This window comes from Perna viridis, chromosome 3 (assembly GCF_037379345.1).
Source record: "Perna viridis isolate PV_CMFRI_1.1 ecotype Kerala chromosome 3, ASM3737934v1, whole genome shotgun sequence".
NCBI classification, from domain to species: Eukaryota; Metazoa; Mollusca; class Bivalvia; order Mytilida; family Mytilidae; genus Perna; species Perna viridis.
Window position 1 is genome coordinate 37,141,133 of NC_142447.1, and position 25,300 is coordinate 37,166,432.

The 25,300-nt window shown below is 30.4% G+C and overlaps 1 long non-coding RNA gene across 1 annotated transcript; it reads right to left on the reverse strand.

Moving 5' to 3' along the window:
• Nucleotides 1-941: 941 nt before the first annotated feature.
• On the reverse strand, nucleotides 942-25,169 carry LOC148622110 (uncharacterized). Its single transcript, XR_015920572.1, has 2 exons — nucleotides 24,201-25,169; nucleotides 942-22,382 (listed from the first exon to the last, which is right to left on the reverse strand). It is a non-coding gene; the product is annotated as an uncharacterized LOC148622110 (long non-coding RNA).
• Between the last annotated feature and the right edge of the window lie 131 nt (nucleotides 25,170-25,300).

A 25,300-nucleotide genomic window follows, 5' to 3' on the forward strand; every position in this document is an offset into this window, starting at 1 on the left:
AACTTTAACCTGCAGAGGACTATATATCAGCATGATTCTACATATGTCAGCTCACAATCCTCAGAATGGCATGTGGGGTTAACAGACTTGCAGTGCAGGTACCAGTATCGTATTGCATATCCCTGAGTGGGTGTACGTCAAAACATGGATGCTATAAAAATATAGTGCATTTTCTTTTTGCCTCTCTACAAACTAATATTTTGTCAAAAGATATGAACAATGACTTATAAAATAGAGCAAACATCACACTGTAAGATGACGAACTTTTTTAAAAGAAAATCTAACATAATATCATAAAAATGTTCCACTGAAAAGGTTGGTTTGGTGAGTGCAAAACGAAAGTGAAAGTAGGGAAAATGGCTATTTATAGTTCGAGACTACTTTTCTGTCCGATTTTCGTGGACTCACCCTATTTTCTTTGCGGGAAATTATTTTTTTCACATGTCCTTAGAAATGCTACATAAGTGAAAGTTTTATTGAATCAATTAACATATTTTTTAAAAAATCCTAAAAATATGCACTTCACTATAGAAGTCTATGGGAAAATTAATACGATACTGAGACCTAGTAAGCCAGTTTTTCAAGTAAAGTTGGATATTCAGCAAGTGGTCTTTACCAGCTGAAAAAGTAGTACCCCAATGCAGGTAACACTTTTAAGGTGAATTAGCCAACTTTTGAACCTGATTTTTTTATGGTAGCTCTGGTTTTTTGCATTTATGGTTAATCTTTACCAAATTTGGAAATGCATTTTGTTTTCATGAATTTGTAGGATATCAGTTCAATAAAATTATTATCTTGACTATTTATGATGAGCATATCTATATTCAGGTAACCTAAAGCAAGTAAGGATAGTTTTCAAGTTACAACACATTTTAAGTATGTGGTTAGGACTTGAAAATAGTCATTTTCCATACATTGCCTCTTATATATGAAAAAATGAATATTTTTTTAATTTTTTGTTTTTCTTTCAAATAAATAGCTAAAATGAGTTGCCATATAACTGTGTGGTTGATTTAAACACAGAAATGTCACAAAAGTCATCAGCCAATTTTTTAGTGGACTTTTTTTAGTGGTTCAAATGGACAGATTCTAATGCGGCAAGAAAAATAATTGTATTTTTTCATATAAAAACTAAATTTTTTCAAAAAGTATCTAAAGCAGACAATTGTTATTATAATATTCATACCAGTAAACTATATTTCTTGCATCATAGCTATCTGTTTTAAAGAAAATGTCCTTTTCCTGTCATATTTAGGTCCATTTGTATCTGCCTGGGGTACAAAAATGGCTTAAAATCTGTATTTTCTGCATATGAAAAGCTATATTTTTTTAAAACTATGATATTGGTATAATTTTTTCTGGATTCATTATAATTGAAATGACCATATCTATAGTTTAAATCAGTTGGTTGTACCAGTCATTATACTTTACTTTAAACAAGAGGCTCCCTTGAGTTAAAGACAAAAAAGGAGGTTCGGATATCAATATTTCCATATATGGAACTCACAAGTGGGGATTAAATAATGATTTGGAACTCATAGTACAGCTCATGTATCTACCATGTCAGAATAAACCACAAAGTTGCTTAGTTTGATTAATGCAGCAGCTTTTTATCAAAAGTAATATTTTCTGGCTAACATTGAGATATTAGTCTTATGCCTGGAAGAGGGTACCTATATAAGAATTGTAATAGAAAACTCATGTTTGTAGCAGGGCAATGATATTCTGAATTTTCAGTATGAAAATGAATGCTCTAGCAGAAAAACAACAACTTTTAGGATTATATTGAAATGTTTATTACTAATAGGTACCAGTATCGTATTGCATATCCCTGAGTGGGTGTACGTCAAAACATGGATGCTATAAAAATATAGTGCATTTTCTTTTTGCCTCTCTACAAACTAATATTTTGTCAAAAGATATGAACAATGACTTATAAAATAGAGCAAACATCACACTGTAAGATGACGAACTTTTTTAAAAGAAAATCTAACATAATATCATAAAAATGTTCCACTGAAAAGGTTGGTTTGGTGAGTGCAAAACGAAAGTGAAAGTAGGGAAAATGGCTATTTATAGTTCGAGACTACTTTTCTGTCCGATTTTCGTGGACTCACCCTATTTTCTTTGCGGGAAATTATTTTTTTCACATGTCCTTAGAAATGCTACATAAGTGAAAGTTTTATTGAATCAATTAACATATTTTTTAAAAAATCCTAAAAATATGCACTTCACTATAGAAGTCTATGGGAAAATTAATACGATACTGAGACCTAGTAAGCCAGTTTTTCAAGTAAAGTTGGATATTCAGCAAGTGGTCTTTACCAGCTGAAAAAGTAGTACCCCAATGCAGGTAACACTTTTAAGGTGAATTAGCCAACTTTTGAACCTGATTTTTTATGGTAGCTCTGGTTTTTTGCATTTATGGTTAATCTTTACCAAATTTGGAAATGCATTTTGTTTTCATGAATTTGTAGGATATCAGTTCAATAAAATTATTATCTTGACTATTTATGATGAGCATATCTATATTCAGGTAACCTAAAGCAAGTAAGGATAGTTTTCAAGTTACAACACATTTTAAGTATGTGGTTAGGACTTGAAAATAGTCATTTTCCATACATTGCCTCTTATATATGAAAAAATGAATATTTTTTTAATTTTTTGTTTTTCTTTCAAATAAATAGCTAAAATGAGTTGCCATATAACTGTGTGGTTGATTTAAACACAGAAATGTCACAAAAGTCATCAGCCAATTTTTTAGTGGACTTTTTTTAGTGGTTCAAATGGACAGATTCTAATGCGGCAAGAAAAATAATTGTATTTTTTCATATAAAAACTAAATTTTTTCAAAAAGTATCTAAAGCAGACAATTGTTATTATAATATTCATACCAGTAAACTATATTTCTTGCATCATAGCTATCTGTTTTAAAGAAAATGTCCTTTTCCTGTCATATTTAGGTCCATTTGTATCTGCCTGGGGTACAAAAATGGCTTAAAATCTGTATTTTCTGCATATGAAAAGCTATATTTTTTTAAAACTATGATATTGGTATAATTTTTTCTGGATTCATTATAATTGAAATGACCATATCTATAGTTTAAATCAGTTGGTTGTACCAGTCATTATACTTTACTTTAAACAAGAGGCTCCCTTGAGTTAAAGACAAAAAAGGAGGTTCGGATATCAATATTTCCATATATGGAACTCACAAGTGGGGATTAAATAATGATTTGGAACTCATAGTACAGCTCATGTATCTACCATGTCAGAATAAACCACAAAGTTGCTTAGTTTGATTAATGCAGCAGCTTTTTATCAAAAGTAATATTTTCTGGCTAACATTGAGATATTAGTCTTATGCCTGGAAGAGGGTACCTATATAAGAATTGTAATAGAAAACTCATGTTTGTAGCAGGGCAATGATATTCTGAATTTTCAGTATGAAAATGAATGCTCTAGCAGAAAAACAACAACTTTTAGGATTATATTGAAATGTTTATTACTAATAGGTACCAGTATCGTATTGCATATCCCTGAGTGGGTGTACGTCAAAACATGGATGCTATAAAAATATAGTGCATTTTCTTTTTGCCTCTCTACAAACTAATATTTTGTCAAAAGATATGAACAATGACTTATAAAATAGAGCAAACATCACACTGTAAGATGACGAACTTTTTTAAAAGAAAATCTAACATAATATCATAAAAATGTTCCACTGAAAAGGTTGGTTTGGTGAGTGCAAAACGAAAGTGAAAGTAGGGAAAATGGCTATTTATAGTTCGAGACTACTTTTCTGTCCGATTTTCGTGGACTCACCCTATTTTCTTTGCGGGAAATTATTTTTTTCACATGTCCTTAGAAATGCTACATAAGTGAAAGTTTTATTGAATCAATTAACATATTTTTTAAAAAATCCTAAAAATATGCACTTCACTATAGAAGTCTATGGGAAAATTAATACGATACTGAGACCTAGTAAGCCAGTTTTTCAAGTAAAGTTGGATATTCAGCAAGTGGTCTTTACCAGCTGAAAAAGTAGTACCCCAATGCAGGTAACACTTTTAAGGTGAATTAGCCAACTTTTGAACCTGATTTTTTATGGTAGCTCTGGTTTTTTGCATTTATGGTTAATCTTTACCAAATTTGGAAATGCATTTTGTTTTCATGAATTTGTAGGATATCAGTTCAATAAAATTATTATCTTGACTATTTATGATGAGCATATCTATATTCAGGTAACCTAAAGCAAGTAAGGATAGTTTTCAAGTTACAACACATTTTAAGTATGTGGTTAGGACTTGAAAATAGTCATTTTCCATACATTGCCTCTTATATATGAAAAAATGAATATTTTTTTAATTTTTTGTTTTTCTTTCAAATAAATAGCTAAAATGAGTTGCCATATAACTGTGTGGTTGATTTAAACACAGAAATGTCACAAAAGTCATCAGCCAATTTTTTAGTGGACTTTTTTTAGTGGTTCAAATGGACAGATTCTAATGCGGCAAGAAAAATAATTGTATTTTTTCATATAAAAACTAAATTTTTTCAAAAAGTATCTAAAGCAGACAATTGTTATTATAATATTCATACCAGTAAACTATATTTCTTGCATCATAGCTATCTGTTTTAAAGAAAATGTCCTTTTCCTGTCATATTTAGGTCCATTTGTATCTGCCTGGGGTACAAAAATGGCTTAAAATCTGTATTTTCTGCATATGAAAAGCTATATTTTTTTAAAACTATGATATTGGTATAATTTTTTCTGGATTCATTATAATTGAAATGACCATATCTATAGTTTAAATCAGTTGGTTGTACCAGTCATTATACTTTACTTTAAACAAGAGGCTCCCTTGAGTTAAAGACAAAAAAGGAGGTTCGGATATCAATATTTCCATATATGGAACTCACAAGTGGGGATTAAATAATGATTTGGAACTCATAGTACAGCTCATGTATCTACCATGTCAGAATAAACCACAAAGTTGCTTAGTTTGATTAATGCAGCAGCTTTTTATCAAAAGTAATATTTTCTGGCTAACATTGAGATATTAGTCTTATGCCTGGAAGAGGGTACCTATATAAGAATTGTAATAGAAAACTCATGTTTGTAGCAGGGCAATGATATTCTGAATTTTCAGTATGAAAATGAATGCTCTAGCAGAAAAACAACAACTTTTAGGATTATATTGAAATGTTTATTACTAATAGGTACCAGTATCGTATTGCATATCCCTGAGTGGGTGTACGTCAAAACATGGATGCTATAAAAATATAGTGCATTTTCTTTTTGCCTCTCTACAAACTAATATTTTGTCAAAAGATATGAACAATGACTTATAAAATAGAGCAAACATCACACTGTAAGATGACGAACTTTTTTAAAAGAAAATCTAACATAATATCATAAAAATGTTCCACTGAAAAGGTTGGTTTGGTGAGTGCAAAACGAAAGTGAAAGTAGGGAAAATGGCTATTTATAGTTCGAGACTACTTTTCTGTCCGATTTTCGTGGACTCACCCTATTTTCTTTGCGGGAAATTATTTTTTTCACATGTCCTTAGAAATGCTACATAAGTGAAAGTTTTATTGAATCAATTAACATATTTTTTAAAAAATCCTAAAAATATGCACTTCACTATAGAAGTCTATGGGAAAATTAATACGATACTGAGACCTAGTAAGCCAGTTTTTCAAGTAAAGTTGGATATTCAGCAAGTGGTCTTTACCAGCTGAAAAAGTAGTACCCCAATGCAGGTAACACTTTTAAGGTGAATTAGCCAACTTTTGAACCTGATTTTTTATGGTAGCTCTGGTTTTTTGCATTTATGGTTAATCTTTACCAAATTTGGAAATGCATTTTGTTTTCATGAATTTGTAGGATATCAGTTCAATAAAATTATTATCTTGACTATTTATGATGAGCATATCTATATTCAGGTAACCTAAAGCAAGTAAGGATAGTTTTCAAGTTACAACACATTTTAAGTATGTGGTTAGGACTTGAAAATAGTCATTTTCCATACATTGCCTCTTATATATGAAAAAATGAATATTTTTTTAATTTTTTGTTTTTCTTTCAAATAAATAGCTAAAATGAGTTGCCATATAACTGTGTGGTTGATTTAAACACAGAAATGTCACAAAAGTCATCAGCCAATTTTTTAGTGGACTTTTTTTAGTGGTTCAAATGGACAGATTCTAATGCGGCAAGAAAAATAATTGTATTTTTTCATATAAAAACTAAATTTTTTCAAAAAGTATCTAAAGCAGACAATTGTTATTATAATATTCATACCAGTAAACTATATTTCTTGCATCATAGCTATCTGTTTTAAAGAAAATGTCCTTTTCCTGTCATATTTAGGTCCATTTGTATCTGCCTGGGGTACAAAAATGGCTTAAAATCTGTATTTTCTGCATATGAAAAGCTATATTTTTTTAAAACTATGATATTGGTATAATTTTTTCTGGATTCATTATAATTGAAATGACCATATCTATAGTTTAAATCAGTTGGTTGTACCAGTCATTATACTTTACTTTAAACAAGAGGCTCCCTTGAGTTAAAGACAAAAAAGGAGGTTCGGATATCAATATTTCCATATATGGAACTCACAAGTGGGGATTAAATAATGATTTGGAACTCATAGTACAGCTCATGTATCTACCATGTCAGAATAAACCACAAAGTTGCTTAGTTTGATTAATGCAGCAGCTTTTTATCAAAAGTAATATTTTCTGGCTAACATTGAGATATTAGTCTTATGCCTGGAAGAGGGTACCTATATAAGAATTGTAATAGAAAACTCATGTTTGTAGCAGGGCAATGATATTCTGAATTTTCAGTATGAAAATGAATGCTCTAGCAGAAAAACAACAACTTTTAGGATTATATTGAAATGTTTATTACTAATAGGTACCAGTATCGTATTGCATATCCCTGAGTGGGTGTACGTCAAAACATGGATGCTATAAAAATATAGTGCATTTTCTTTTTGCCTCTCTACAAACTAATATTTTGTCAAAAGATATGAACAATGACTTATAAAATAGAGCAAACATCACACTGTAAGATGACGAACTTTTTTAAAAGAAAATCTAACATAATATCATAAAAATGTTCCACTGAAAAGGTTGGTTTGGTGAGTGCAAAACGAAAGTGAAAGTAGGGAAAATGGCTATTTATAGTTCGAGACTACTTTTCTGTCCGATTTTCGTGGACTCACCCTATTTTCTTTGCGGGAAATTATTTTTTTCACATGTCCTTAGAAATGCTACATAAGTGAAAGTTTTATTGAATCAATTAACATATTTTTTAAAAAATCCTAAAAATATGCACTTCACTATAGAAGTCTATGGGAAAATTAATACGATACTGAGACCTAGTAAGCCAGTTTTTCAAGTAAAGTTGGATATTCAGCAAGTGGTCTTTACCAGCTGAAAAAGTAGTACCCCAATGCAGGTAACACTTTTAAGGTGAATTAGCCAACTTTTGAACCTGATTTTTTATGGTAGCTCTGGTTTTTTGCATTTATGGTTAATCTTTACCAAATTTGGAAATGCATTTTGTTTTCATGAATTTGTAGGATATCAGTTCAATAAAATTATTATCTTGACTATTTATGATGAGCATATCTATATTCAGGTAACCTAAAGCAAGTAAGGATAGTTTTCAAGTTACAACACATTTTAAGTATGTGGTTAGGACTTGAAAATAGTCATTTTCCATACATTGCCTCTTATATATGAAAAAATGAATATTTTTTTAATTTTTTGTTTTTCTTTCAAATAAATAGCTAAAATGAGTTGCCATATAACTGTGTGGTTGATTTAAACACAGAAATGTCACAAAAGTCATCAGCCAATTTTTTAGTGGACTTTTTTTAGTGGTTCAAATGGACAGATTCTAATGCGGCAAGAAAAATAATTGTATTTTTTCATATAAAAACTAAATTTTTTCAAAAAGTATCTAAAGCAGACAATTGTTATTATAATATTCATACCAGTAAACTATATTTCTTGCATCATAGCTATCTGTTTTAAAGAAAATGTCCTTTTCCTGTCATATTTAGGTCCATTTGTATCTGCCTGGGGTACAAAAATGGCTTAAAATCTGTATTTTCTGCATATGAAAAGCTATATTTTTTTAAAACTATGATATTGGTATAATTTTTTCTGGATTCATTATAATTGAAATGACCATATCTATAGTTTAAATCAGTTGGTTGTACCAGTCATTATACTTTACTTTAAACAAGAGGCTCCCTTGAGTTAAAGACAAAAAAGGAGGTTCGGATATCAATATTTCCATATATGGAACTCACAAGTGGGGATTAAATAATGATTTGGAACTCATAGTACAGCTCATGTATCTACCATGTCAGAATAAACCACAAAGTTGCTTAGTTTGATTAATGCAGCAGCTTTTTATCAAAAGTAATATTTTCTGGCTAACATTGAGATATTAGTCTTATGCCTGGAAGAGGGTACCTATATAAGAATTGTAATAGAAAACTCATGTTTGTAGCAGGGCAATGATATTCTGAATTTTCAGTATGAAAATGAATGCTCTAGCAGAAAAACAACAACTTTTAGGATTATATTGAAATGTTTATTACTAATAGGTACCAGTATCGTATTGCATATCCCTGAGTGGGTGTACGTCAAAACATGGATGCTATAAAAATATAGTGCATTTTCTTTTTGCCTCTCTACAAACTAATATTTTGTCAAAAGATATGAACAATGACTTATAAAATAGAGCAAACATCACACTGTAAGATGACGAACTTTTTTAAAAGAAAATCTAACATAATATCATAAAAATGTTCCACTGAAAAGGTTGGTTTGGTGAGTGCAAAACGAAAGTGAAAGTAGGGAAAATGGCTATTTATAGTTCGAGACTACTTTTCTGTCCGATTTTCGTGGACTCACCCTATTTTCTTTGCGGGAAATTATTTTTTTCACATGTCCTTAGAAATGCTACATAAGTGAAAGTTTTATTGAATCAATTAACATATTTTTTAAAAAATCCTAAAAATATGCACTTCACTATAGAAGTCTATGGGAAAATTAATACGATACTGAGACCTAGTAAGCCAGTTTTTCAAGTAAAGTTGGATATTCAGCAAGTGGTCTTTACCAGCTGAAAAAGTAGTACCCCAATGCAGGTAACACTTTTAAGGTGAATTAGCCAACTTTTGAACCTGATTTTTTATGGTAGCTCTGGTTTTTTGCATTTATGGTTAATCTTTACCAAATTTGGAAATGCATTTTGTTTTCATGAATTTGTAGGATATCAGTTCAATAAAATTATTATCTTGACTATTTATGATGAGCATATCTATATTCAGGTAACCTAAAGCAAGTAAGGATAGTTTTCAAGTTACAACACATTTTAAGTATGTGGTTAGGACTTGAAAATAGTCATTTTCCATACATTGCCTCTTATATATGAAAAAATGAATATTTTTTTAATTTTTTGTTTTTCTTTCAAATAAATAGCTAAAATGAGTTGCCATATAACTGTGTGGTTGATTTAAACACAGAAATGTCACAAAAGTCATCAGCCAATTTTTTAGTGGACTTTTTTTAGTGGTTCAAATGGACAGATTCTAATGCGGCAAGAAAAATAATTGTATTTTTTCATATAAAAACTAAATTTTTTCAAAAAGTATCTAAAGCAGACAATTGTTATTATAATATTCATACCAGTAAACTATATTTCTTGCATCATAGCTATCTGTTTTAAAGAAAATGTCCTTTTCCTGTCATATTTAGGTCCATTTGTATCTGCCTGGGGTACAAAAATGGCTTAAAATCTGTATTTTCTGCATATGAAAAGCTATATTTTTTTAAAACTATGATATTGGTATAATTTTTTCTGGATTCATTATAATTGAAATGACCATATCTATAGTTTAAATCAGTTGGTTGTACCAGTCATTATACTTTACTTTAAACAAGAGGCTCCCTTGAGTTAAAGACAAAAAAGGAGGTTCGGATATCAATATTTCCATATATGGAACTCACAAGTGGGGATTAAATAATGATTTGGAACTCATAGTACAGCTCATGTATCTACCATGTCAGAATAAACCACAAAGTTGCTTAGTTTGATTAATGCAGCAGCTTTTTATCAAAAGTAATATTTTCTGGCTAACATTGAGATATTAGTCTTATGCCTGGAAGAGGGTACCTATATAAGAATTGTAATAGAAAACTCATGTTTGTAGCAGGGCAATGATATTCTGAATTTTCAGTATGAAAATGAATGCTCTAGCAGAAAAACAACAACTTTTAGGATTATATTGAAATGTTTATTACTAATAGGTACCAGTATCGTATTGCATATCCCTGAGTGGGTGTACGTCAAAACATGGATGCTATAAAAATATAGTGCATTTTCTTTTTGCCTCTCTACAAACTAATATTTTGTCAAAAGATATGAACAATGACTTATAAAATAGAGCAAACATCACACTGTAAGATGACGAACTTTTTTAAAAGAAAATCTAACATAATATCATAAAAATGTTCCACTGAAAAGGTTGGTTTGGTGAGTGCAAAACGAAAGTGAAAGTAGGGAAAATGGCTATTTATAGTTCGAGACTACTTTTCTGTCCGATTTTCGTGGACTCACCCTATTTTCTTTGCGGGAAATTATTTTTTTCACATGTCCTTAGAAATGCTACATAAGTGAAAGTTTTATTGAATCAATTAACATATTTTTTAAAAAATCCTAAAAATATGCACTTCACTATAGAAGTCTATGGGAAAATTAATACGATACTGAGACCTAGTAAGCCAGTTTTTCAAGTAAAGTTGGATATTCAGCAAGTGGTCTTTACCAGCTGAAAAAGTAGTACCCCAATGCAGGTAACACTTTTAAGGTGAATTAGCCAACTTTTGAACCTGATTTTTTATGGTAGCTCTGGTTTTTTGCATTTATGGTTAATCTTTACCAAATTTGGAAATGCATTTTGTTTTCATGAATTTGTAGGATATCAGTTCAATAAAATTATTATCTTGACTATTTATGATGAGCATATCTATATTCAGGTAACCTAAAGCAAGTAAGGATAGTTTTCAAGTTACAACACATTTTAAGTATGTGGTTAGGACTTGAAAATAGTCATTTTCCATACATTGCCTCTTATATATGAAAAAATGAATATTTTTTTAATTTTTTGTTTTTCTTTCAAATAAATAGCTAAAATGAGTTGCCATATAACTGTGTGGTTGATTTAAACACAGAAATGTCACAAAAGTCATCAGCCAATTTTTTAGTGGACTTTTTTTAGTGGTTCAAATGGACAGATTCTAATGCGGCAAGAAAAATAATTGTATTTTTTCATATAAAAACTAAATTTTTTCAAAAAGTATCTAAAGCAGACAATTGTTATTATAATATTCATACCAGTAAACTATATTTCTTGCATCATAGCTATCTGTTTTAAAGAAAATGTCCTTTTCCTGTCATATTTAGGTCCATTTGTATCTGCCTGGGGTACAAAAATGGCTTAAAATCTGTATTTTCTGCATATGAAAAGCTATATTTTTTTAAAACTATGATATTGGTATAATTTTTTCTGGATTCATTATAATTGAAATGACCATATCTATAGTTTAAATCAGTTGGTTGTACCAGTCATTATACTTTACTTTAAACAAGAGGCTCCCTTGAGTTAAAGACAAAAAAGGAGGTTCGGATATCAATATTTCCATATATGGAACTCACAAGTGGGGATTAAATAATGATTTGGAACTCATAGTACAGCTCATGTATCTACCATGTCAGAATAAACCACAAAGTTGCTTAGTTTGATTAATGCAGCAGCTTTTTATCAAAAGTAATATTTTCTGGCTAACATTGAGATATTAGTCTTATGCCTGGAAGAGGGTACCTATATAAGAATTGTAATAGAAAACTCATGTTTGTAGCAGGGCAATGATATTCTGAATTTTCAGTATGAAAATGAATGCTCTAGCAGAAAAACAACAACTTTTAGGATTATATTGAAATGTTTATTACTAATAGGTACCAGTATCGTATTGCATATCCCTGAGTGGGTGTACGTCAAAACATGGATGCTATAAAAATATAGTGCATTTTCTTTTTGCCTCTCTACAAACTAATATTTTGTCAAAAGATATGAACAATGACTTATAAAATAGAGCAAACATCACACTGTAAGATGACGAACTTTTTTAAAAGAAAATCTAACATAATATCATAAAAATGTTCCACTGAAAAGGTTGGTTTGGTGAGTGCAAAACGAAAGTGAAAGTAGGGAAAATGGCTATTTATAGTTCGAGACTACTTTTCTGTCCGATTTTCGTGGACTCACCCTATTTTCTTTGCGGGAAATTATTTTTTTCACATGTCCTTAGAAATGCTACATAAGTGAAAGTTTTATTGAATCAATTAACATATTTTTTAAAAAATCCTAAAAATATGCACTTCACTATAGAAGTCTATGGGAAAATTAATACGATACTGAGACCTAGTAAGCCAGTTTTTCAAGTAAAGTTGGATATTCAGCAAGTGGTCTTTACCAGCTGAAAAAGTAGTACCCCAATGCAGGTAACACTTTTAAGGTGAATTAGCCAACTTTTGAACCTGATTTTTTATGGTAGCTCTGGTTTTTTGCATTTATGGTTAATCTTTACCAAATTTGGAAATGCATTTTGTTTTCATGAATTTGTAGGATATCAGTTCAATAAAATTATTATCTTGACTATTTATGATGAGCATATCTATATTCAGGTAACCTAAAGCAAGTAAGGATAGTTTTCAAGTTACAACACATTTTAAGTATGTGGTTAGGACTTGAAAATAGTCATTTTCCATACATTGCCTCTTATATATGAAAAAATGAATATTTTTTTAATTTTTTGTTTTTCTTTCAAATAAATAGCTAAAATGAGTTGCCATATAACTGTGTGGTTGATTTAAACACAGAAATGTCACAAAAGTCATCAGCCAATTTTTTAGTGGACTTTTTTTAGTGGTTCAAATGGACAGATTCTAATGCGGCAAGAAAAATAATTGTATTTTTTCATATAAAAACTAAATTTTTTCAAAAAGTATCTAAAGCAGACAATTGTTATTATAATATTCATACCAGTAAACTATATTTCTTGCATCATAGCTATCTGTTTTAAAGAAAATGTCCTTTTCCTGTCATATTTAGGTCCATTTGTATCTGCCTGGGGTACAAAAATGGCTTAAAATCTGTATTTTCTGCATATGAAAAGCTATATTTTTTTAAAACTATGATATTGGTATAATTTTTTCTGGATTCATTATAATTGAAATGACCATATCTATAGTTTAAATCAGTTGGTTGTACCAGTCATTATACTTTACTTTAAACAAGAGGCTCCCTTGAGTTAAAGACAAAAAAGGAGGTTCGGATATCAATATTTCCATATATGGAACTCACAAGTGGGGATTAAATAATGATTTGGAACTCATAGTACAGCTCATGTATCTACCATGTCAGAATAAACCACAAAGTTGCTTAGTTTGATTAATGCAGCAGCTTTTTATCAAAAGTAATATTTTCTGGCTAACATTGAGATATTAGTCTTATGCCTGGAAGAGGGTACCTATATAAGAATTGTAATAGAAAACTCATGTTTGTAGCAGGGCAATGATATTCTGAATTTTCAGTATGAAAATGAATGCTCTAGCAGAAAAACAACAACTTTTAGGATTATATTGAAATGTTTATTACTAATAGGTACCAGTATCGTATTGCATATCCCTGAGTGGGTGTACGTCAAAACATGGATGCTATAAAAATATAGTGCATTTTCTTTTTGCCTCTCTACAAACTAATATTTTGTCAAAAGATATGAACAATGACTTATAAAATAGAGCAAACATCACACTGTAAGATGACGAACTTTTTTAAAAGAAAATCTAACATAATATCATAAAAATGTTCCACTGAAAAGGTTGGTTTGGTGAGTGCAAAACGAAAGTGAAAGTAGGGAAAATGGCTATTTATAGTTCGAGACTACTTTTCTGTCCGATTTTCGTGGACTCACCCTATTTTCTTTGCGGGAAATTATTTTTTTCACATGTCCTTAGAAATGCTACATAAGTGAAAGTTTTATTGAATCAATTAACATATTTTTTAAAAAATCCTAAAAATATGCACTTCACTATAGAAGTCTATGGGAAAATTAATACGATACTGAGACCTAGTAAGCCAGTTTTTCAAGTAAAGTTGGATATTCAGCAAGTGGTCTTTACCAGCTGAAAAAGTAGTACCCCAATGCAGGTAACACTTTTAAGGTGAATTAGCCAACTTTTGAACCTGATTTTTTATGGTAGCTCTGGTTTTTTGCATTTATGGTTAATCTTTACCAAATTTGGAAATGCATTTTGTTTTCATGAATTTGTAGGATATCAGTTCAATAAAATTATTATCTTGACTATTTATGATGAGCATATCTATATTCAGGTAACCTAAAGCAAGTAAGGATAGTTTTCAAGTTACAACACATTTTAAGTATGTGGTTAGGACTTGAAAATAGTCATTTTCCATACATTGCCTCTTATATATGAAAAAATGAATATTTTTTTAATTTTTTGTTTTTCTTTCAAATAAATAGCTAAAATGAGTTGCCATATAACTGTGTGGTTGATTTAAACACAGAAATGTCACAAAAGTCATCAGCCAATTTTTTAGTGGACTTTTTTTAGTGGTTCAAATGGACAGATTCTAATGCGGCAAGAAAAATAATTGTATTTTTTCATATAAAAACTAAATTTTTTCAAAAAGTATCTAAAGCAGACAATTGTTATTATAATATTCATACCAGTAAACTATATTTCTTGCATCATAGCTATCTGTTTTAAAGAAAATGTCCTTTTCCTGTCATATTTAGGTCCATTTGTATCTGCCTGGGGTACAAAAATGGCTTAAAATCTGTATTTTCTGCATATGAAAAGCTATATTTTTTTAAAACTATGATATTGGTATAATTTTTTCTGGATTCATTATAATTGAAATGACCATATCTATAGTTTAAATCAGTTGGTTGTACCAGTCATTATACTTTACTTTAAACAAGAGGCTCCCTTGAGTTAAAGACAAAAAAGGAGGTTCGGATATCAATATTTCCATATATGGAACTCACAAGTGGGGATTAAATAATGATTTGGAACTCATAGTACAGCTCATGTATCTACCATGTCAGAATAAACCACAAAGTTGCTTAGTTTGATTAATGCAGCAGCTTTTTATCAAAAGTAATATTTTCTGGCTAACATTGAGATATTAGTCTTATGCCTGGAAGAGGGTACCTATATAAGAATTGTAATAGAAAACTCATGTTTGTAGCAGGGCAATGATATTCTGAATTTTCAGTATGAAAATGAATGCTCTAGCAGAAAAACAACAACTTTTAGGATTATATTGAAATGTTTATTACTAATAGGTACCAGTATCGTATTGCATATCCCTGAGTGGGTGTACGTCAAAACATGGATGCTATAAAAATATAGTGCATTTTCTTTTTGCCTCTCTACAAACTAATATTTTGTCAAAAGATATGAACAATGACTTATAAAATAGAGCAAACATCACACTGTAAGATGACGAACTTTTTTAAAAGAAAATCTAACATAATATCATAAAAATGTTCCACTGAAAAGGTTGGTTTGGTGAGTGCAAAACGAAAGTGAAAGTAGGGAAAATGGCTATTTATAGTTCGAGACTACTTTTCTGTCCGATTTTCGTGGACTCACCCTATTTTCTTTGCGGGAAATTATTTTTTTCACATGTCCTTAGAAATGCTACATAAGTGAAAGTTTTATTGAATCAATTAACATATTTTTTAAAAAATCCTAAAAATATGCACTTCACTATAGAAGTCTATGGGAAAATTAATACGATACTGAGACCTAGTAAGCCAGTTTTTCAAGTAAAGTTGGATATTCAGCAAGTGGTCTTTACCAGCTGAAAAAGTAGTACCCCAATGCAGGTAACACTTTTAAGGTGAATTAGCCAACTTTTGAACCTGATTTTTTATGGTAGCTCTGGTTTTTTGCATTTATGGTTAATCTTTACCAAATTTGGAAATGCATTTTGTTTTCATGAATTTGTAGGATATCAGTTCAATAAAATTATTATCTTGACTATTTATGATGAGCATATCTATATTCAGGTAACCTAAAGCAAGTAAGGATAGTTTTCAAGTTACAACACATTTTAAGTATGTGGTTAGGACTTGAAAATAGTCATTTTCCATACATTGCCTCTTATATATGAAAAAATGAATATTTTTTTAATTTTTTGTTTTTCTTTCAAATAAATAGCTAAAATGAGTTGCCATATAACTGTGTGGTTGATTTAAACACAGAAATGTCACAAAAGTCATCAGCCAATTTTTTAGTGGACTTTTTTTAGTGGTTCAAATGGACAGATTCTAATGCGGCAAGAAAAATAATTGTATTTTTTCATATAAAAACTAAATTTTTTCAAAAAGTATCTAAAGCAGACAATTGTTATTATAATATTCATACCAGTAAACTATATTTCTTGCATCATAGCTATCTGTTTTAAAGAAAATGTCCTTTTCCTGTCATATTTAGGTCCATTTGTATCTGCCTGGGGTACAAAAATGGCTTAAAATCTGTATTTTCTGCATATGAAAAGCTATATTTTTTTAAAACTATGATATTGGTATAATTTTTTCTGGATTCATTATAATTGAAATGACCATATCTATAGTTTAAATCAGTTGGTTGTACCAGTCATTATACTTTACTTTAAACAAGAGGCTCCCTTGAGTTAAAGACAAAAAAGGAGGTTCGGATATCAATATTTCCATATATGGAACTCACAAGTGGGGATTAAATAATGATTTGGAACTCATAGTACAGCTCATGTATCTACCATGTCAGAATAAACCACAAAGTTGCTTAGTTTGATTAATGCAGCAGCTTTTTATCAAAAGTAATATTTTCTGGCTAACATTGAGATATTAGTCTTATGCCTGGAAGAGGGTACCTATATAAGAATTGTAATAGAAAACTCATGTTTGTAGCAGGGCAATGATATTCTGAATTTTCAGTATGAAAATGAATGCTCTAGCAGAAAAACAACAACTTTTAGGATTATATTGAAATGTTTATTACTAATAGGTACCAGTATCGTATTGCATATCCCTGAGTGGGTGTACGTCAAAACATGGATGCTATAAAAATATAGTGCATTTTCTTTTTGCCTCTCTACAAACTAATATTTTGTCAAAAGATATGAACAATGACTTATAAAATAGAGCAAACATCACACTGTAAGATGACGAACTTTTTTAAAAGAAAATCTAACATAATATCATAAAAATGTTCCACTGAAAAGGTTGGTTTGGTGAGTGCAAAACGAAAGTGAAAGTAGGGAAAATGGCTATTTATAGTTCGAGACTACTTTTCTGTCCGATTTTCGTGGACTCACCCTATTTTCTTTGCGGGAAATTATTTTTTTCACATGTCCTTAGAAATGCTACATAAGTGAAAGTTTTATTGAATCAATTAACATATTTTTTAAAAAATCCTAAAAATATGCACTTCACTATAGAAGTCTATGGGAAAATTAATACGATACTGAGACCTAGTAAGCCAGTTTTTCAAGTAAAGTTGGATATTCAGCAAGTGGTCTTTACCAGCTGAAAAAGTAGTACCCCAATGCAGGTAACACTTTTAAGGTGAATTAGCCAACTTTTGAACCTGATTTTTTATGGTAGCTCTGGTTTTTTGCATTTATGGTTAATCTTTACCAAATTTGGAAATGCATTTTGTTTTCATGAATTTGTAGGATATCAGTTCAATAAAATTATTATCTTGACTATTTATGATGAGCATATCTATATTCAGGTAACCTAAAGCAAGTAAGGATAGTTTTCAAGTTACAACACATTTTAAGTATGTGGTTAGGACTTGAAAATAGTCATTTTCCATACATTGCCTCTTATATATGAAAAAATGAATATTTTTTTAATTTTTTGTTTTTCTTTCAAATAAATAGCTAAAATGAGTTGCCATATAACTGTGTGGTTGATTTAAACACAGAAATGTCACAAAAGTCATCAGCCAATTTTTTAGTGGACTTTTTTTAGTGGTTCAAATGGACAGATTCTAATGCGGCAAGAAAAATAATTGTATTTTTTCATATAAAAACTAAATTTTTTCAAAAAGTATCTAAAGCAGACAATTGTTATTATAATATTCATACCAGTAAACTATATTTCTTGCATCATAGCTATCTGTTTTAAAGAAAATGTCCTTTTCCTGTCATATTTAGGTCCATTTGTATCTGCCTGGGGTACAAAAATGGCTTAAAATCTGTATTTTCTGCATATGAAAAGCTATATTTTTTTAAAACTATGATATTGGTATAATTTTTTCTGGATTCATTATAATTGAAATGACCATATCTATAGTTTAAATCAGTTGGTTGTACCAGTCATTATACTTTACTTTAAACAAGAGGCTCCCTTGAGTTAAAGACAAAAAAGGAGGTTCGGATATCAATATTTCCATATATGGAACTCACAAGTGGGGATTAAATAATGATTTGGAACTCATAGTACAGCTCATGTATCTACCATGTCAGAATAAACCACAAAGTTGCTTAGTTTGATTAATGCAGCAGCTTTTTATCAAAAGTAATATTTTCTGGCTAACATTGAGATATTAGTCTTATGCCTGGAAGAGGGTACCTATATAAGAATTGTAATAGAAAACTCATGTTTGTAGCAGGGCAATGATATTCTGAATTTTCAGTATGAAAATGAATGCTCTAGCAGAAAAACAACAACTTTTAGGATTATATTGAAATGTTTATTACTAATAGGTACCAGTATCGTATTGCATATCCCTGAGTGGGTGTACGTCAAAACATGGATGCTATAAAAATATAGTGCATTTTCTTTTTGCCTCTCTACAAACTAATATTTTGTCAAAAGATATGAACAATGACTTATAAAATAGAGCAAACATCACACTGTAAGATGAAGAACTTTTTTTAAAAGAAAATCTAACATAATATCATAAAAATGTTCCACTGAAAAGGTTGGTTTGGTGAGTGCAAAACGAAAGTGAAAGTAGGGAAAATGGCTATTTATAGTTCGAGACTACTTTTCTGTCCGATTTTCGTGGACTCACCCTATTTTCTTTGCGGGAAATTATTTTTTTCACATGTCCTTAGAAATGCTACATAAGTGAAAGTTTTATTGAATCAATTAACATATTTTTTAAAAAATCCTAAAAATATGCACTTCACTATAGAAGTCTATGGGAAAATTAATACGATACTGAGACCTAGTAAGCCAGTTTTTCAAGTAAAGTTGGATATTCAGCAAGTGGTCTTTACCAGCTGAAAAAGTAGTACCCCAATGCAGGTAACACTTTTAAGGTGAATTAGCCAACTTTTGAACCTGATTTTTTATGGTAGCTCTGGTTTTTTGCATTTATGGTTAATCTTTACCAAATTTGGAAATGCATTTTGTTTTCATGAATTTGTAGGATATCAGTTCAATAAAATTATTATCTTGACTATTTATGATGAGCATATCTATATTCAGGTAACCTAAAGCAAGTAAGGATAGTTTTCAAGTTACAACACATTTTAAGTATGTGGTTAGGACTTGAAAATAGTCATTTTCCATACATTGCCTCTTATATATGAAAAAATGAATATTTTTTTAATTTTTTGTTTTTCTTTCAAATAAATAGCTAAAATGAGTTGCCATATAACTGTGTGGTTGATTTAAACACAGAAATGTCACAAAAGTCATCAGCCAATTTTTTAGTGGACTTTTTTTAGTGGTTCAAATGGACAGATTCTAATGCGGCAAGAAAAATAATTGTATTTTTTCATATAAAAACTAAATTTTTTCAAAAAGTATCTAAAGCAGACAATTGTTATTATAATATTCATACCAGTAAACTATATTTCTTGCATCATAGCTATCTGTTTTAAAGAAAATGTCCTTTTCCTGTCATATTTAGGTCCATTTGTATCTGCCTGGGGTACAAAAATGGCTTAAAATCTGTATTTTCTGCATATGAAAAGCTATATTTTTTTAAAACTATGATATTGGTATAATTTTTTCTGGATTCATTATAATTGAAATGACCATATCTATAGTTTAAATCAGTTGGTTGTACCAGTCATTATACTTTACTTTAAACAAGAGGCTCCCTTGAGTTAAAGACAAAAAAGGAGGTTCGGATATCAATATTTCCATATATGGAACTCACAAGTGGGGATTAAATAATGATTTGGAACTCATAGTACAGCTCATGTATCTACCATGTCAGAATAAACCACAAAGTTGCTTAGTTTGATTAATGCAGCAGCTTTTTATCAAAAGTAATATTTTCTGGCTAACATTGAGATATTAGTCTTATGCCTGGAAGAGGGTACCTATATAAGAATTGTAATAGAAAACTCATGTTTGTAGCAGGGCAATGATATTCTGAATTTTCAGTATGAAAATGAATGCTCTAGCAGAAAAACAACAACTTTTAGGATTATATTGAAATGTTTATTACTAATAGGTACCAGTATCGTATTGCATATCCCTGAGTGGGTGTACGTCAAAACATGGATGCTATAAAAATATAGTGCATTTTCTTTTTGCCTCTCTACAAACTAATATTTTGTCAAAAGATATGAACAATGACTTATAAAATAGAGCAAACATCACACTGTAAGATGAAGAACTTTTTTTAAAAGAAAATCTAACATAATATCATAAAAATGTCCCACTGAAAAGGTTGGTTTGGTGAGTGCAAAACGAAAGTGAATGTAGGGAAAATGGCTATTTATAGTTCGAGACTACTTTTCTGTCCGATTTTCGTGGACTCACCCTATTTTCTTTGCGGGAAATTATTTTTTCACATGTCCTTAGAAATGCTACATAAGTGAAAGTTTTATTGAATCAATTAACATATTTTTTAAAAAATCCTAAAAATATGCACTTCACTATAGAAGTCTATGGGAAAATTAATACGATACTGAGACCTGCAGGTACGAGAACACAATTAATTCCCCTTGGTTTTCGTTGTATATAGTTCCAACTTTGGTAGTAGGTACCTTCCACATTTTTTCATATTTTTACTGGAAACTTTTTTGCTGAAGTTTTGCCTCTAATTGGTAGAAAATAGGTTAAAATTACATGGGATTTTTTTTCATTAATCAATTCTGACTAAAAGTTGTGATTTGGTTCAGTGGAAGAAGGTTAAAATTTAGACTTTTAACTCAGTTCATTTGTCATGTTTACCCCATCTCCGAATTATATGTATTAATTTCAGAAAATGATGGTAAAATTTTCTACAATTTATATATAAAATCCTGTTTGTACATATCTTTAGGCCAGAGAAGTTTTATTCAGTTTGCGCCGGTGGAATTTTTTTAATCTGCTCAAATGTGTATATTGAAATGCACTTGAAAATTAATTGCGGTCTCGTGCCTGCAGTACTGGTCACCGGAAGTGAAGGGTCTATAAATAGCATGGGAAATCCCAGTGTTTTCACAAAATAGGGGTATATTTAGAAACCATTATGGAGATTAGGTTTCACATCACAAGAACCAAAATGCACCTATAAAATGTACAGAAATGTTTTTCCTTTCAGAAACTGTTTAAATTTTTTAAATGAGATGAGAACTTTTTTCACAGCACTATGAGGAACAGGGGTAATTTCTGCGTAGGACTATTTTTGCGTACGGTCCAAATGCTCATTGGTTGAATTGGTGGTCTGTAACCAAAATCAAAGTCCGGTATTTTTGTTATCTGTACTAATTTAATGCAATTTTGGGATTGGGACATCTTAATACATGTATTATAAAAAATTTAATTGACGATAAATTAAAAATCGCATTAGACTATTTTTATGATACTTTGTGTTTTTTATTCTTTCTGGAGAAGATCGTATCCATTCATTGCTGGTGCGGGGATTGACGCTAGGTACGGTACGGAATTCAAACTCAATTGTTTTTTTAAAACGATATAACATCTTTCAAAGCTTTATCCGAAGTCTTAAGATAAAGTTTTCACCTCTTAATAATTTCAGAAAAACATAAAATTCGGACAGGAAAGTGACAAATAGTCAATAAATAGTTGGGTACGGTAACTTCCGATTACTCAATGTAGACCTTTTGACTTCAGAAAACCGATCAAACAAAAAATATCAAAATATACATCATTTTCTTGATTAGAAATGAATTAAAACGGACTTTTCCACATCTCAACAGTTCTTAATCTACCAAAAGAATGAATATTTTAGCAAAACATGATTTAGGTACGGGGAAAAGTTGGTACGGGTTACACATTTTAGACACTACCTAGGCTAAAAACCACTAATTCCACTTCCCATAGGCTTCTATGCTAATTTCACAATATTCAATGGCTTCTCTGGACTTTACCTTAACTTTAACCTGCAGATGACTATATATCAGCATGATTCTACATATGTCAGCTCACAATCCTCAGAATGGCATGTGGGGTTAGCAGACTTGCAGTGCAGTACTGGTCACCGGAAGTGAAGGGTCTATAAATAGCATGGGAAATCCAAGTGTTTTCACAAGATAGGGGTATATTTAAAAATCATTATGGAGATTAGGCTTCACATCACAAGAAGCAAAATGCACCTATAAAATGTACAGAAATGTTTTTCCTTTCAGAAACTGTTTCAATTTTTTAAATAAGATGAGAACTTTTTTCACAGCACTATGAGGAACAGGGGTAATTTCTGCGTAGGACTATTTTTGCGTACGTTCCAAATGCTCATTGGTTGAATTGGTGGTCTGTAACCTAAAGAGTCACTTTTTGTCTTAGAAAAAATAAATAACTATACAGGTATCTTCCTACACACATACTGAATGCATTTGCAAAGTTTCAGTGAAATGTGACAAGCACTTTTTTAAATATTTGATTTTTAAATATAGGGTAACCAAGTTGTGCGAGCAAAAAAGTGAAAATATTCTACCATACTGAAATGCATTAAATATTTGCAAAGAACTTTTTCTGACTTTTCAAATAAAAAATATCAATCACAACTTGTTTTTTAACAATATTAATGAAGAAATAGTTTTAAAAGTAATCATTTTCTGAGAAATTGGTCTATTTTTAAAAATTTATTTCTGACATGCCTCCCCCTTTTTCTTGATCACATGTCAAAAATCCTAAATCTTTAAATTTTCACAAAAGGTGATATATTTGGCTTTAAATTTGTAAATACAGTGTTTTCACATTAAAACATGACCAGTAAAGGGCACCTAAAGCAAAAAAAATGCTCAATAATGGATTTTCCATGTTGCCATAGGGGAATGCTTATATGGCCTTAACCGCAGTAATGAAAGTGAGTTTTTCCTCATTTCTAACCTAATTTTTGCTCAAATCTACACAAAACTTGATTTCAAGTGCTTATTACTACCATATTTAGGTAAATATAGCCCTCAAAGTTTAATATTTGATATTTTTACTAAACTTTCTACACTTTTTACAAGATAGGACATAAAAATCAGCCAAAAAGACCAATTTTCCATAATTTGGACCTATAACTTAAAAAAATGCATATTTTGAAGGATTTTTGTAGTGTATTCCTCTCATGGCAAAGTTAACAAGATCTTCAAGTAGTTTAAAGCTATTTCAAGAAACTTTTCATTTTGCCATGGCTTCAGCTTAAGGCTAAAAACCACTAATTCCACTTCCCATAGGCTTCTATGCTAATTTCACAATATTCAATGGCTTCTCTGGACTTTACCTTAACTTTAACCTGCAGATGACTATATATCAGCATGATTCTACATATGTCAGCTCACAATCCTCAGAATGGCATGTGGGGTTAGCAGACTTGCAGTGCAGTACTGGTCACCGGAAGTGAAGGGTCTATAAATAGCATGGGAAATCCAAGTGTTTTCACAAGATAGGGGTATATTTAAAAATCATTATGGAGATTAGGCTTCACATCACAAGAAGCAAAATGCACCTATAAAATGTACAGAAATGTTTTTCCTTTCAGAAACTGTTTCAATTTTTTAAATAAGATGAGAACTTTTTTCACAGCACTATGAGGAACAGGGGTAATTTCTGCGTAGGACTATTTTTGCGTACGTTCCAAATGCTCATTGGTTGAATTGGTGGTCTGTAACCTAAACTACCTAAAGAATATTCCGGGATTCTTTTTCAGTACAAGCCTATCTTTGTACTCCACTGGGTAAAAAAAATCGACCTTCCAAGTCATCAAATAGGAATAAACTAAATATATACAGGTAAAACCATAAAGCCCAACACCTCAGCTCTTTAATGATACCACAAAAGTGGCATTAGTGGCATTAACACATGTACCCCCACCCCCATGTCAAAATCAATAGCATATTCATGCTTCAGTAAAAATTGCTTATTTGGTATTTTCTGTTTAGTACCAGCACAACTAATACTTCTGGGGTACTTTTGATGACTTGTGGCGATTTTTTTAGTCAAAATTTATCCAAATTGTTCAAAATGGGATTGTCGAATTTTCCATTGAAAGCCTTATAATTCGGCTCTATTAAACGACAAAAATGTCTCAAAATAATTTGGTGTCATTCAACAGATAATTCAATGTTCTACATTGTGAAGCCAAAAAAGGCTTATATTTCATTAAGAATTTTCCAAGCAAGAACGTTTAAATATTACCCCTACCCCTAGAAAAAAAAGGTCCAAGTTTAAAACAAAATACTCATTCAGAGCATACCAACACTGTAAATCTCACATTTTTTTAACTTTGACCTTTATAAAAACGTATGTATCCAACATATCTACTCAATTCAAGTGCGTAGCCTTTTTTTTTGGAGTTCAAATTATCTTATTGTAAAAAAAGGGAATTTTCAGAATTTTAGATTTTCTTTTATTTCATCCGTCTTTGTCAATTGTTCATTTGTATTTTAAATATTGCAGTTCAAACAAGATTTTATATGATACCTTTACAGGTTAATAGAATCATTTGCTTTGGTATTACCTCCATGATCTCTTCTGTCTTTTCCTTCCTTCAAGAATGTCAGATATAGTTTAGCTTACCTGGTAAGGCTTATTTACAGTTTGCAAGTGAAACTGAAAGTTGTGAATGCCAAAAGTCAGTTTAAATAAACCAGGGATTCTAATTTGCATAATTGAAAACTTATTTACTTGGTTTCTTTTATTTTGTTATTAAAAAATATACCACTTGCATGTTACAAAAAAACTACCATTTGGTGAACTGCTTAATGCTGATACTATGGAT